This window comes from Barbus barbus (genome assembly GCF_936440315.1).
Source record: "Barbus barbus genome assembly, chromosome: 26".
Classification (NCBI taxonomy): domain Eukaryota; kingdom Metazoa; phylum Chordata; class Actinopteri; order Cypriniformes; family Cyprinidae; genus Barbus; species Barbus barbus.
This window is the reverse complement of record NC_136754.1, coordinates 8,948,146-8,962,918: the sequence shown is the minus strand read 5'-3', so window position 1 is coordinate 8,962,918 and position 14,773 is coordinate 8,948,146.

Genomic DNA, 14,773 nt, shown 5'->3' with positions numbered 1-14,773 from the left:
AAAACATTGACTATTGGCTGTGGAAGTCAGTATATTGTTGAACAGAATGTAAACCATGCTGATTCGGATTGTGGATGTGATTTTAGTTTCATCCCTTAAGAAAATTAACCATGGTTTTATATTAATAAAAGTGTAGTAACCATGTTTTTTTGTTTTTTTTGGTGTAATGATTACAATTTTTTTATAATCACAGTCTTACTACAAATATCATGGTTCCCATCGTTACTGTAGCAAAACCATGTTTAATTTGGTTACCATGGTTTAATTATAGTAACTAAAGCAGTTTTTTTTGTAGTAAACCTGGTTAATCTTCATAAAGGATATAAATGTTCACTAAACAAAATGAGAAGTTAACATTGAATATCTTATATTTTTTATTTAGTTTTTTTGCTCCGCCAATAAAAATCTGTATTTTGAACACATCATTTGAGAGATTGCTTCAAACAAAGACTCGTTTTTTTTCGTTCCTAAATGAAACGGGCTGAATTTGGAATTACATACTAGCATACTACTCTTATTTTTTTGGTTATATAAATAAAAGTCTATTATGGTAGTATACAGTTTCAAATTCAAACGAATCTGTTGAGTGATTCAACGATTCTCTCAGTCAGTCATTTTACTTCTGATTTAATCAGTTTTTTAGACAAATTGATTGGGTGAATGATTAAATTTTTCCTCCATAATAGTTTTGTTCCCAAATGAATCAGCATTTTTTAATGGATTGTTTGCATGAATAATTCAATTCATAAAGCCACGTGTCGCTCTCTACTAGTGTGAAGAAGTAACCTGCAAAAAGAATCACTAAAAAAAATCCTCTCCACATGATATTTGAAAGCATATTTTAATGTATTCAATATAGAAATATAATTGTAATTTACGTTGAATGTAAATATGAATTTAAATAAAATGTAATTGATAGTTTTTTATAAATATTATATATATAATATATAATATATTAAAACATAACTGTGGTTCATCACACCTGAGTTCAGTTTCTCTAGTCACACCCAGGCCTGATTACTGCCACACCTGTTCGCTTATCACTTAAATAGGACCTGCCTGATAAAGTGAAGTAGACCAAAAGATCCTCAAAAGCTACACATCATGTTGAGATCCAAAGAAATTCAGGAACAAATGAGAAAGAAAGTAATTGAGATCTATCAGTCTGGAAAGGTTATAAAGCCATTTCTAAAGCTTTGGGACTCCAGCGAACCACAGTGAGAGCCATTATTCACAAATGGCATTATTCACAACATGGAACAGTGGTGAACCTTCCCAGGAGTGGCCGGCTGACCAAAATTACCCCAAGAGCGCAGCGACGACTCATCCAAGAGGTCACAAAAGACCCCACAACAACATCTAAAGAGCTGCAGGCCTCACTTTCCTCAGTTAAGGTCATTGTTCATGACTCCACTATAAGAAAGACTGGGCAAAAATGGCCTGCATGGCAAAGTTCCTAGACGAAAACCGCTGCTGAGCAAAAAGAATATAAAGGCTCGTCTCAGTTTTGCCAGAAAACATCTTGATGATCGCCAAGACTTTTGGGAAAATACTCTGTGGACTGACGAGACAAAAGTTGAACTTTTTGGAAGGTGTGTGTCCCATTATATCTGCCGTAAAAGTAACACAGCATTTCAGAAAAAGAACATCATACCAACAGTAAAATACGCTGGTGGTAGTGTGATGGTCTGGGGCTGTTTTGTTGCTTCAGGACCTGGAAGACTTGCTGTGATAAATGGAACCATGAATTCAGCTGTCTACCAAAAAATCCTGAAGGACAATGTCCGGCCATCTGTTCGTGACCTCAAGCTGAAGCGAACTTGGGTTCTGCAGCAGGACAATGATCCAAAACACACCAGCAAATCCACCTCTGAATGGCTGAAAAAAAAACTAAATGAAGACTTTGGAGTGGCCTTGTCAAAGTCCTGACCTGAATCCTATTGAGATGCTGTGGCATGACCTTAAAAAGGTGGTTCATGCTCGAAAACCCTCCAATGTGGCTGAATTACAACAATTCTGCCAAGATGAGTGGGCCAAAATTCCTCCACAGCGCTGTAACAGACTCATTGCAAGTTATCGCAAACGCTTGATTGCAGTTGTTGCTGCTAAGGGTGGCCCAACCAGTTATTAGGTTTAGGGGGAAAGCACTTTTTCACACAGGACCATGTGGGTTTGGATTTTGTTTTCCCTTCATAATTTCCCGTCATAAATATATATATATATATATATATATATATATATATATATATATATATATTAGTGCTGCCAAATGATTAATCATGATTAATTGCATCCAAAATAAAGGTTGTGTATATAAAATATGTGTACGCATATATAAATACAGACACATGCACGTATATATTTCAGATAAATATGTTATGTTTATATACTAAACACATTTATATATCATATAAATTATGAACATATATCATATATATATATATATGATATATACATATAAATACAGGTACATATTTTCAAAATATATTGTATGTGTATATATTTACACATATGTAATAAATATATAATAAAAATATAAAAAATGTTTGTGTGTTTGCTATGTTGTGAATTTGTTCATGTTTAGGGTGAATGAACAACATGACAGTACAATGCCTCCCTTCTTCCGCTGAGCTCTAGAGACGTTAGATGTATATTCCAGACCACTGCGATTTGTGATCCATGCCCTCGGCTAACCCCTTAAAGAGTCACCTCTTCAAAGGGGTTTCTTCTTTGCAGAGAATAAGGCATAGAGATGACCACTTTCAAAGGGGCTGCACCCTAATGGTTAATAAACATGCTTAACACTTCTCCAGGGACATTGGCGTTTGCTATTTTTGAATTGCATATCACTATGCAAAGTGTTTGGAAAAGCACCAAGTTACTATTGTTTGTACATTTATTCATACAGCCTACTCAAAGTCATGCTCAGAACAATTAAAATAAGAAGCTCAGTCTTTTGCAGTTACATGATGTATAGTATTTGGCACAGGGTCGCTCATCTTGGCACTGTCAGACAATGGCATAGAAGTGAGCAAATTGCCCTTTAAATGCCCAGAAAAGATTTGCATCAGGATTGGTGCCTTTTCCCTGCCTACATGCTCCCCTGTTAAAATTATTAAAGTAAATAAAGCTGAAGTATATAGCATTGGCTTCAAAGCCAACCCATTAAAGTTAAGCACATTAATAAAACAACCACACGCTCTTCCTTCATATTTCAGTTGATTATGATAATAACCGCTGGTATTTGCATAAACTTGTGCCAAATAAAGATGGTTTTGATCATAAATGATGTATGAAGGAGGCTGAACAACAGCAGCAAATTGGAAAAATACTTGCTGATGATGTGAAACAACTACTCATGTGACCGGCAAACGTGGGCATAAGTGACACGCGGGTGATGGACGTTGTTGGGTGTTGGGCCAAGCTGAGTCAGATGGCATTACATCAGTTTCGGCTCAGCCTGATAAAAACAACACGGACAAAAACAACACCTCGATTATCAGACTCGGCACCAGTAACTAACCACAGCACCCCTACTAGCTTGCTAGGAGCATTAGTGGAAGAGTGTGGGTGAAACCAGGCTGCGCTGTGACTCCACTGACCTGTAACCGCAGCTCAAGCCCAATTGTGAAATCAACTGTAAGATACCATTCTCACATAGTGCTTACGTTTTGAATCAAATTGGTCCTCCCACAGATTTGAGCAGAGATAAATTGAACCTTCCTGTTCTGTAGTTCTGAACACTGCACTTCAGAGGGGTCTGTATGACCCTATGTATTTTTTTTCCCAAATTCTTTTTTTTTTTTTTCGGTTAAAATTTTTCAACATTCCATTTTAAAAGTTTATTTACAATATAGTAATTAAAAAGCATGTCTAAATAAATTGAAATCACAAAGCTTTTAACACACAGTTGAAGTTTATTAAAAGTTTAGCAAAAATAGCATTTTTAGCGCCCTGTTAAATCCTTATTTATTTATTTATTTATTTATGCTTTTGCCAGATTTCCCTTTTTTAATGCTTGAAATAAGCTTTATATGATGAGACAGCAGACACTGAAAACACCACAAGCGTCATGTTTGCTTGAGTATATGTGGTAGACAAAACTGTGCTGTTCATTCACACAGAAACACACAGAATATACTTTATTTAAAATAGTCTTTTTGCACTTTAATATTCAGAGACAGTAGTCCATATCACGATTTGATTAAGTGTAGAGCCATACTTTTGATTTATTAGTCCAAAATTTCCCGTGTTATACTGTAAATTCCATTTTTCTGACTGAATTGCATGATTCTTAGAGCCCCAAGTCTGGTGCTTGGGTGTTACGGTGTCAGGCTATGCCAGGGTAAACAGCTTTAATAATGCGGTCAGTGCGTCTGGGCTGGCAGGGCTGATGTTAATTATGTGTCAGTGGATAGATAAGGGCGCCTCTAAAGCTCTGTGTCGGCCCTACAGTCGTGGATTCTCAGCTGGGCCTTGGGGCTGCAGGTGCGGAGCCGCCTGGCAGAGGAGATCCAGTGAGGGATGCGAGGTTGGTTCTAGCTGGGGGCCAGACAGATGGAAGGTCAGTCTGGGGGAGAAGACACAGTCACGGCTGCTCTTAGTCATGCAGCAGGGCCAAGAGTGGAGAGTTAGCAAGCAAGGTCACCCCGATTTGGAATTCTCCCACACTGCACCTGCGAAAGAGACCTGTCACTGTGCCAGAACAGAAATAACATAGATGTGTAATAGATTGTCTGGTTTTGTCATTTGACTTGTTTTGCGAGATATGCCCTGAAGCCTTTAAGTGAAAGTTGTTATGAAGCTGCTTTAGTGAATCTTTCAATACTGATATACTTTCTGGCAGCATTCATTTTCATGGGCACACAATTTTGTGTATAAACAGTTTTCACTCAGAAATTGCTAGAAAATTTTATGAACAATTACAAAGAAACGGCAAGTAACAAATTTGAATTAAGCATGAAATTTTTCATTAGAAATCTGAAATAGTATTTTCTTGTAAAACATACTCCTATAATCTATTATTAACAAATTTGAAAAATAATTTATTGTTTTTATTTGTTAGTCTATATATTTACTTACTTTTTTAGATGAAAATATTTTCATTGTTAAATTTTCATTTGTAATATTTTTAAAATCTTTTAAAATTGTATTAAAATATATTATATATGATATTATACTTACTATTATATTATATTATATACTATATATATAATATACTTACTATTATATTATACTACTATTTATTTATTTCTACTATTATTGGCTTTTTTTGACAAGCTAGTGGAGAGGTGACAGGAAAATATAGAGACTGGGACATAACCCTGTTTTAATTCACAAGATGTTTAGTATGATATCTATGAAGGTTTGTCATATAGTTGAGGGAGCCAAAGCAAAAGTACCACCTTAATAATAATAATAATAATAAATAAGAAAAACGCCTCAGTTTTACAGTAACACATCTCAATGCCGCTAGTGAGTCATGTGTTGCTGAGCTCCTCTGAGGAGAAGCGCACGAGCTTCATCTTCCTCACTCAGACGTGAAGGAGCCGAGGATTCTCTCCCATCAGCCTTAAAGCCTTTGATAAGATTCCCCGGTGGCAAAGGGGGATTGAAACTCATAACACGCTGAGATCTGTGTGTATCGGAGTGTGTGTTTCTGTAATGGTTATGTGTGTAGATGGCCTCTCGGTATCCAGGCCACCGCATTGCTGTTTAGAGCAGTCAAAACCCATTTCACATGATGGCTGAAGTGCCATTTTCTCAAACACTGTTTCTCCCAACTCGCGGGGCGCTAAATAAATCTGCCCAGGAAAACACATTCATTAGGTTAATGCACAGATGCGAAATACATTTTTTTCCCCTCTCCCAATGTTTTATGATTTATTGTGCTGCAGGAATGTGAAATTGAGTATACCCGAATAAGTTATTTAAGTGATTTAGAGGTTGACACTGAATATTTTTTTTCCCACAGTTCCTGATTTATGGTTATTGCAAAAATATGAAATTGACTATATGAGTATAAGAACATTACTTTATAATATAAGTAATTTAGTTGATTTAGAGGCCTAATGATAATGCCCATGTATACAAAAGAAGCCGAGAAGCTGTCCTTGAAACAGGATGTCTGCCAAGAATTTACATGGCTAATTTGAATGCATATTATGGTCAGCTAGATGTCTCTGCATAAATTAGACCTTTCTGATTCGATTTCATGTATAATTCAGTTGCTTTTCAAAATGTCTTGTTTTTGAATCAACTGCCTCTTTGATAAGTCCTTTATTAAGGTGTTGGCCCGGTTCAGCTGTGTGGATATTAGACCTCATTTAGTACCGATATTCTAATCTCGCTAGGGCCAATAATGGTGCGACTGTTTAAATTCATGCTTGTTTTTTTTTTGCTAATGTGGTCAGGCATCTGGTTGGCAGAGTGTGTGTGCGGTTGTGCATCACGCTGTGTGTCTGTCCTTGAGTCTGTGTGTGTGTTTGCTTTGAGCCGTGTCACTCCGACGGTGTTATTGGACGTGTAAATCACAAGGAGTGTTGGCGGAGGTCACGTCGAACGGGTCAGTGCCAGGGACAAAAGGACACGCTCCTCTCATTCTCCATGACTACACAGAGGGGATTCTCAGCGTCTTTTATCATCCCGCCATCGCCAGCCTTAACGATAGCGGCAGCTTCATTAAGGGCCTCGTTAAGTCCTGTCGTTAAGGCGGGTCATTAAGACCCTTCGTTAAGAACCCCAGGCTTGGAACGGCAAACCGCTGGCAGACTTGACTGACCGAGAGCTCAAGGCGAAATTAATGGATGGAAACAGGAATTCCAGATCCACAACACAGCAACGGTTTCATGGCTGCCGCTCTCACTAGCAACAACACAAGACACCTGGACTGGCAGTCACGTAGATTTCCCGACTGATTACCAACTGTAGCTGAGGTACTGACTAACACCTGATATTAAAATCTGTTTTGGACAGTCTGATCACAAGTGGTCTGTGAGGTCCAAAACGTTTTGTGACTTAGTAAATAGCACATATTTACCAGCCTGACCTCATTCGTTTTCACAGAGAGTGACAATGAACATTTACATGTGTACATCCATTAAAAAAAAGTTTTTTTTTTTTTTTTGAAAGAAATTAATACTTTTATTCAGCAAGGATGCATTAAATTGATGACAATGAAAAGTTAAAGACAATGTTAGAGAGCATTTCTGTCCCAAATAAATGCCATTCTTTGAAAATTTCTATTCATCAAAGAATCCTGAAAAAAGTGTCATGGTTTCCACAAAAATATTAAACATGGATAATAAGAAATGTTTCCTAAGCACCAAATGAGCATATTACTGCTGCTGACAGGACATCACAGGAATAAAGTATAATTTAAAATATAAAATATATTCAGTTATTTTGTATATTTCTTATATATACTATATACACTATATTGCCAAAAGTATTGGGTCACCCCCTTCTAATGAACATGTTTGACTACTTTAGTAATTTCTATGAGTACAAATCTGAATGTTTAAGCATATAATGATATTCTAGGGAATTGTGTGCTTCTAACAGTTTGGACAGGACCCTTTTCTATTCTAACATGACAGTGTCTCTGTGTATAAGGCACGGTTCAAAAATACATGATTGATTCAGTCAGTGTGGAAGAATTTGACTGGTCTGCAGAAAGCCAAGTAATAATCCCAGCTGAACACCTCTGGTGTGACTTTATATGCAGACCTTGAGCCAAAAACTCTTCACCAAACTAAAACGGTTATTGTAAATCGTATTAAAATATGCATGCTCAGAAATGTCAATATAATATTAGATAGATAGATAGATAGATTGATTGATAGCCCAATCCTTTGATTCATAATTATTTGTACATTTTAAAAGTTGTTTATATGGGAAATGTACATTTTAGTCCATTAATGAGGCATCTTTTGCTGATAAGGTAGCATATGAAAATTTATATATACTATAACCACATTTATACTGTATGTATGATGACATAACGCTGCATATACATGCACAAAACTGAATTTTGTGCATGAATGTCTTGGATTTACAACCGCATTAAATGATGCAGATCAAGTGAATTTCATCCAAAAAATATTTTATATAGGAGCTAAAATAACAATGAGCATTTCATTCAAAACAGCATGCTTGCAGTAGATTTGGTGTACTTGAGTATATTTAGTATAATGTGCAGTAAGCAATAATGTGATGACTTGTTGTGCCTTTTTGCACTTGCAAACATGTAGAGTCATCCTGACTTAATAAGTGGTGTATGTAGCCCTGAAATCAAAGACCCTGCATCAAGATCAAAAATCAAGATCATCCATATAATTGGCTACTTCACACTTGCCTCTCCACTGATAACTGGTGTGTGGCGGGAGTTCTGGCACAATAAGGCTGCTGCCGCATTATCCAGGTAGAGATCGATTGTGGAAACCCCCACCATACCACTTGTTCAATATGCTTTGAGCAAAATTATTTAGTAAAAAGCTATATTAATGTAAAAGCTTATGTTTTTGTTTATTATGATTGTGCATGTCCAAGTTTAAGTAGTTTGTCATTTGTGTATTTGTCATTTGCACAACTTAGGTTACGCTGGACACAAAGCTTGGGTCACAGAATGCAAATAACATTCAGACAGACAACACAGGCATATAAGAGATGCAAAAGAAATAGACTAAAGGTCCTTGCACACTGATCCTGAAATTTTCATATGCAGGCTGCTGTCACATTGTCTAGGAGTGTTGGTCCATCTTTGCAAAAAAAGCAACTAAAGCATTATTTATTTATTTATTTTTTACCTACCTTTTTATGATTCTGATCGGTTGCAGGAAAATTTGATTGATTATGACTTATATTAATGAATATTATTACAAATTAAGTAATAATAATAATAATGAAATATAAAACAATATAAAATGTGATAACTCAATAATTAATAACAACAAAATGATAATTATATTTTATTAAGTTTTTTTTATATGAATATTTATTGTAATAAATGCAGCATCTTGATCTGTCAGTCCAACTCTGCAAAAATCTGCCTAGTACAATTTCAGACATTTTAGAAATTATTGCTTTAGTATGACTGTAGCTGAACTTTTAAACTACATATGAACATACTACAGCTCTGTGATGCAGATAGCTGAGTAGAAACGCCTACTAGCAACCAACAGTACAGCGACCTGCAGACCTCAATGTGAGCACCCTTTGACATGGAAAAACTGTTTTATCACTTGCCAACTTGTTGCATTTGGCCTGCCTGTGATACACAGGAATGTGTAACACTAAGCAGAATGTGCCTTCTTACTGTTTTCCTCATCACTGCTCACTGAGTGTCAGGACATTCTTCGGGGATTTACATCTACACAACCACATGTTTTGTCTCAAAATTCAATCTAGAAAAGCCAATGAATATTCTGATTCCAAAAAATCTCCATTTTGATTTCATTGAGGGAACACACTCAGCCCTTTCCACACTCGAATATCTGCAAACATAGGACACGCTCCCATTTGTCTTCCAAACTTGCTGTGTGGCACTTTTTGTTGAAGTTGTGCTCTTATGGGGTCTTTTTAAGCAGCCGTATTCTGGCCACGTAGAAGCTGTAATGAGGATGAATGCTGATGCGCTCTCCACAGTCTTCCCTCTGAGCGTCACGCGCTCCCTGTGCAGCCCAGGCTTTGCTCACTGCATGAAGGCTCCTTAGCCGTAGACTGCCGCTGATCCGGTAACCAGACTCCACCCGCAATCAATGCCCAGAGTACGAGTGCTTCATGCAAGGCTGTGTCATCATTACCGTCCATCTGTACTGTCTGCGAACGAGCCCCTGAAGTCCTCATCTGTCAAAGTGGAGTCTATATTTCAAGATTAATTTTTGTTTTATACTGTTTTAGGCTCCTCTGTATACTCAGTGCTGGGTAGTAACTGATTACATATAATCTGGATTGCATAATTATATTCCAAAAATAAAGTACGTGTCATTTGATTATGTTGCATTTTAAAATGTTCATGATCAGACTAGAGTTACTGTTTTATTGATGACATGATTACATTTTATTCAGTCTTTGTAAGGCTTTTGTCTTTAAAACACATCCAAAGGCACAAATTCATGTTAATATTTATTTACATGTAATGCTGTGATTCCCATTTTTTTTGTCAGCTGAACCTCTTTCCTCTAATATATTTACTTGTACCTCCTGAGATTTTAAGGGAATAAGTTTGCATGTTCACTGTTCTGTGGCGTTGGTTAGTGGTCAAATGACATGTAAGTAAACAAATCAAATATTTCATCTTTTTTAGTAAATGTTTTACTAAAAAGTGACTCATTTTTCACAAGCTTTCAGAGAAATCTTACCAAAAAAAATAAGAAGTACTGGGTTGTTCTTTTTCACATTTTCTGTGTTTGTAGACACACCTGGGACCCGATTATAGCACTTAAACATGGAAAAATCTGATTTTCATGATATGTCACCTTTAAATCAATGTAGTAGATGAGTTGGCTCTCAAGTAATCTAAAAGTAATGAAAAGGTAAATTATATAACCTAAAATGTGTAATGTAATGGATTATGTTACTAACTACAATTTCTGTCATGTAATTTGGAATCACTAATGGACTGCAATCTACCCAGCACTATACAATATAATATAATATATTAGTCCTTTTGAACCCTTCAGTATCTTATGATCTCAACCTTTCCCTGTCTTTTTCTCCTCATCAGCTTCACACTGACATGGACAGAGGTGATGGACGCACTAGGTACGTGCTGCGGGGTGAGGGGGCGGGGTCAGTGTTCGTGATTGACGAGAAGACGGGCAACATCCACGTAACCAAGCCCTTGGACAGGGAGGAGAAGGACGAATACCGGCTGATTGCCACAGCAACAGACAGTCAGACGGAGCGTGCCCTGGAGCCCTCCTCCCAGTTTATCATTAGAGTGCAGGATATCAACGACAACCCACCTGTTTTCGAGGAAGGACCCTACAGTGCCACAGTACCCGAGATGGCAAACATAGGTAGAGGAAGACAACATATGCTCATCCCCGCTAGCCCGTTTTCTTGGTGAATGTCAATGATTTTTGAATAATGTAGGATTCATGCTGTCCCAAAAATCATTGAATGAAAAGCCGAGGATGAAAATGAAATGCTCCCTATAATTTGCGGCGTTTAAATGTTAATGACGCTCATTCGGTGAAATAACCTCTCACCTTTATCGATTTTACGTCCGTTTGAGGCAAGCTCAAAATATTACCCCTAGACAGTCGTGCTTGTTTTGTTTTGTCTGAAATGGCTTTAATTAATATCAAAGGATCCCAACCACAAACAAGAAATATTCTGCGCCGCATCTGAATACTCAAACCCTTTCTGAGATAAATGAAACCAGAGCGCCATTCAGATCTAATATTCCATCAGTGTGAATGCGTTATCAGTCTAAATTGTTGCGTGTTTCTTCAGTTCCACTCAGACTGAATATGAATAGATTTCTCTGAGCCGGTGGATGTTGCGTCAACCCGGCAGTCACGTATGTTTTTTGATATGTTTCTGATCATTCGTTTACAGTGACAATCTCTCTTTCTCTCTCGCTCTCGTTCTTCTACCGTCTACTATTTGCTGCTTCTTAACTACCTGCGAAAGATCTGTAATCAGACGGCACCCTCCCCTCAACCCACAAGCTCTCATGGTGACACTATCAGGCCTTTGATGTCTGAAAACAGCAAAAGCTGCTCCCACAAATCCCCCTGTCCCTCTGAGCTTGTCAGCCGTTGCCCCATGGGAAACGTAGTTCTCTTTCCATTGTACATATATATGTTCGTTTCAAACCGCTTCGGTCCTTCGCGTGAAGCTCTTTGATTTATTTGGTTGGAAAAAAGTCCAAATCTGTCAGAAGCGAAAGAGAGATTCGAGACGTGAGGGAGTTGAGGGAACAGGGGAGTGTGGCCGCAAAAACAGGCATAGAGATTGAGAGAGGGAGCAAATGGGGAATTGGAGAAGGAGATGAAGAGAAATGAAGTGAGACAGACAGAGGTGCGAATGAAAGAAGGTGTGCGGCTGGGGAGAAGAGAAAGTGAATACTGTATTTGTCACACTGCAGCAGGAGGGAGAGAGAGAGGAGAGAAGGGGAGAATCTGTCAGTCTTTATACGGCTCTCTTCATGTAATGTGCTTGTCCTGTGATGACCTGTGTTCATATGTGCCATATTGATCATCTCTTATTGTCTTTTTTGCCCTCTCGCTTACTGTCTCTCTCTCGCTCCCTGAAACTCTTCCTCAGGGACCTCCATCATTCAGGTGATGGCTTCAGACGCAGATGATCCCACCTATGGGAACAGTGCGCGGCTGGTGTACACACTTGTTCAGGGGCACCCACACTTCTCAGTGGACGCTCAGACAGGTGAGGTTTTCTTTTCCCAGGAACAGTTTTATTATTAAAACGGCAGCCGTTTCACCCTGTAGCCCAAGACTGGTCGCCCACTGAAGCTAAGCAGGGTTGAGCCTGGTCAGCAGGGCTGGACTGGGACAAAAAATCGGCCCTGGCATTTTGGCCCAGACCGGTAGGAAAGAGTAAGAGTTGACACATTAAAAACTTCTAAAAAGTGTAATTTATTAATATAATAAAACTATAATCCACACTGATGAATCCTAAAACTATAGGCCTATATAGTTATGACATCCTGTGAATGTACCTGTGTGTTTGAGGGAGAAAGGGAAGAGACATGATAAATTGTTGATCAGATCATCACTGTTTCCCATAGTATAGCATTAAATAAACTGTAAACGTACTTAGTCAAATTGGTTAACTCCTTGGATGAACCTTTAAAAACATAAGAAGGCATCCTGTGTGTTTGTGTGTGTGTGTGTGTGTGTGTGCAGTGGTGTATAAAGTATCCGAAAGCCATACTCAAGTAAAAGTACAGGTATCTTACCAAAAAAATGACTTTGGTAGAAGTTGAAGTCTTCGTTTAGAATAATTACTTGAGTAAAAGTCTTAAAGTATATGATATTTATTGTACTTAAGTACGAAAAGTATTTTTAAAAATCGTAAACGTACTTAAGTATTGAAAGTAAAAGTACAAGTAAATGCAAAATGGAAAAGAAGCAAATATATATATATATATATATATATATATATATATAAAAATATTCATACAGTTTTAGTTGCAAGATTGTGTTCAGTTTGAACTCTTTCTTTCTAACATAAGGAAACATTTCTGGAATCTGCATCTGAAATAGCATTAAGATGTATTTATTTACACAGTTTAATATATCTCACAGGGGACATGGATGCATTTAAACTACAGTTACAGATGCATAAATAGGCCTAATGTTGCGTTTTTAACATAAAACATTGAATACTGATATTTGGAATAATTTAAAACATGAAAAAATAGTCCAAATGTGAAATTAAAACCGCTAGTGGGTGACAGCAAAGACTTTGGTGACAGAAAGTGACAATTAATGAGTGAGTCATTGAGATTCAACCGATTCATTCAAACGACTGATTCATTCAGGAACAGAGCATTTGACTGTGTTAATGAGTGAATTCACTGAATCATTTATTCAACCGATTCGTTCAAAAAGCGGATTCATTCAATAAGTACACCGTCCATTGCTCAGAGATGCAAAACAGTGCTGTGATCTTTGTTTGGAATTATTTTCTTTGGCAAAATTTAGCAAAAACAAATTTTTCAAGTCACTTATTGCTTACTGGACTTGTATGAAATGATTATTAAATGTGTTCATGCTGATATCTGCAGAAAAACGGTACTCTTTGTGTGATATAGATATAGTCCAGGTGATATGTGTAAAATTTAGAAGTTAACTATATTATAGAAATATAAAAAGCATACATAAGCATTTTTTGCCGTCTACAATTTAGAATGCCTGGAATTTTTTAATACATTAATAAATCAACGTGCGTGCACTCTGTGTGTGGTTTGATGATATAGCTTACTTGATAATGTCAGATCACACATCATTACAACAACACTTACCCTATTATTGTAGAAGATATACTGTATATCACACACCCCAGACTCGACTTTGAGTGGAAAATGAATCATCCGCGATTGTGCGTGCACTTGTTTGCACGGTTTGCACATGAGCAAAGCTGTTCTAACTTGCAAACGCCAGACCACTGATTCTCAAACCTGCTTTCCTGCAGTCTGTGTTCTTCTGACTATTTTGTTGAAAGTAGCGAATATGCCTCGGGGAAATGTATCGGAGTAAAAGTAAAAGTTGGCTGAAATATAAAAACTCAAGTAGGCTACAGATACTCCCAAAAATACTTAAGTATTGTAACAACGTATTATTACTTCGTTACAATACACCACTGTGTGTGTGTGTGTGTGTGTGTGTGTGTGTGAGAGAGAGCGCGAGAGAGCCCAAAAGGGGAGTTGTTTAAAGATGTGATTGGGTCAGCCCAATGTCAATTAAGAAAATAACCAATGGGCTGCTGATTAAATGTCTCATGGGCCGGTCTGTCTGGGGGGAAAAAATCCTAAACCGACTTTTTTTGACAAATACATTAAACAGCCTCAAAGACCACAGCGCCGTCAACTATTTAGGCAGAAAAACTATAGGCTGCTAAGAGTTTTATGGGCCTATCAGACAAATATGGTATGAGAAGATGTATAGGCCCGGCCCAAAAAGTACGTCGGCCCAGCGGGAAAATGCCCGGTCTGCCAGATAGCCAGTCCGACCCCAGCTGGTCAGTACCTGGATGGGTGACCTCCTGGAAAAACTCTTTTGCTGCTGGCAGAGGTGCAAGT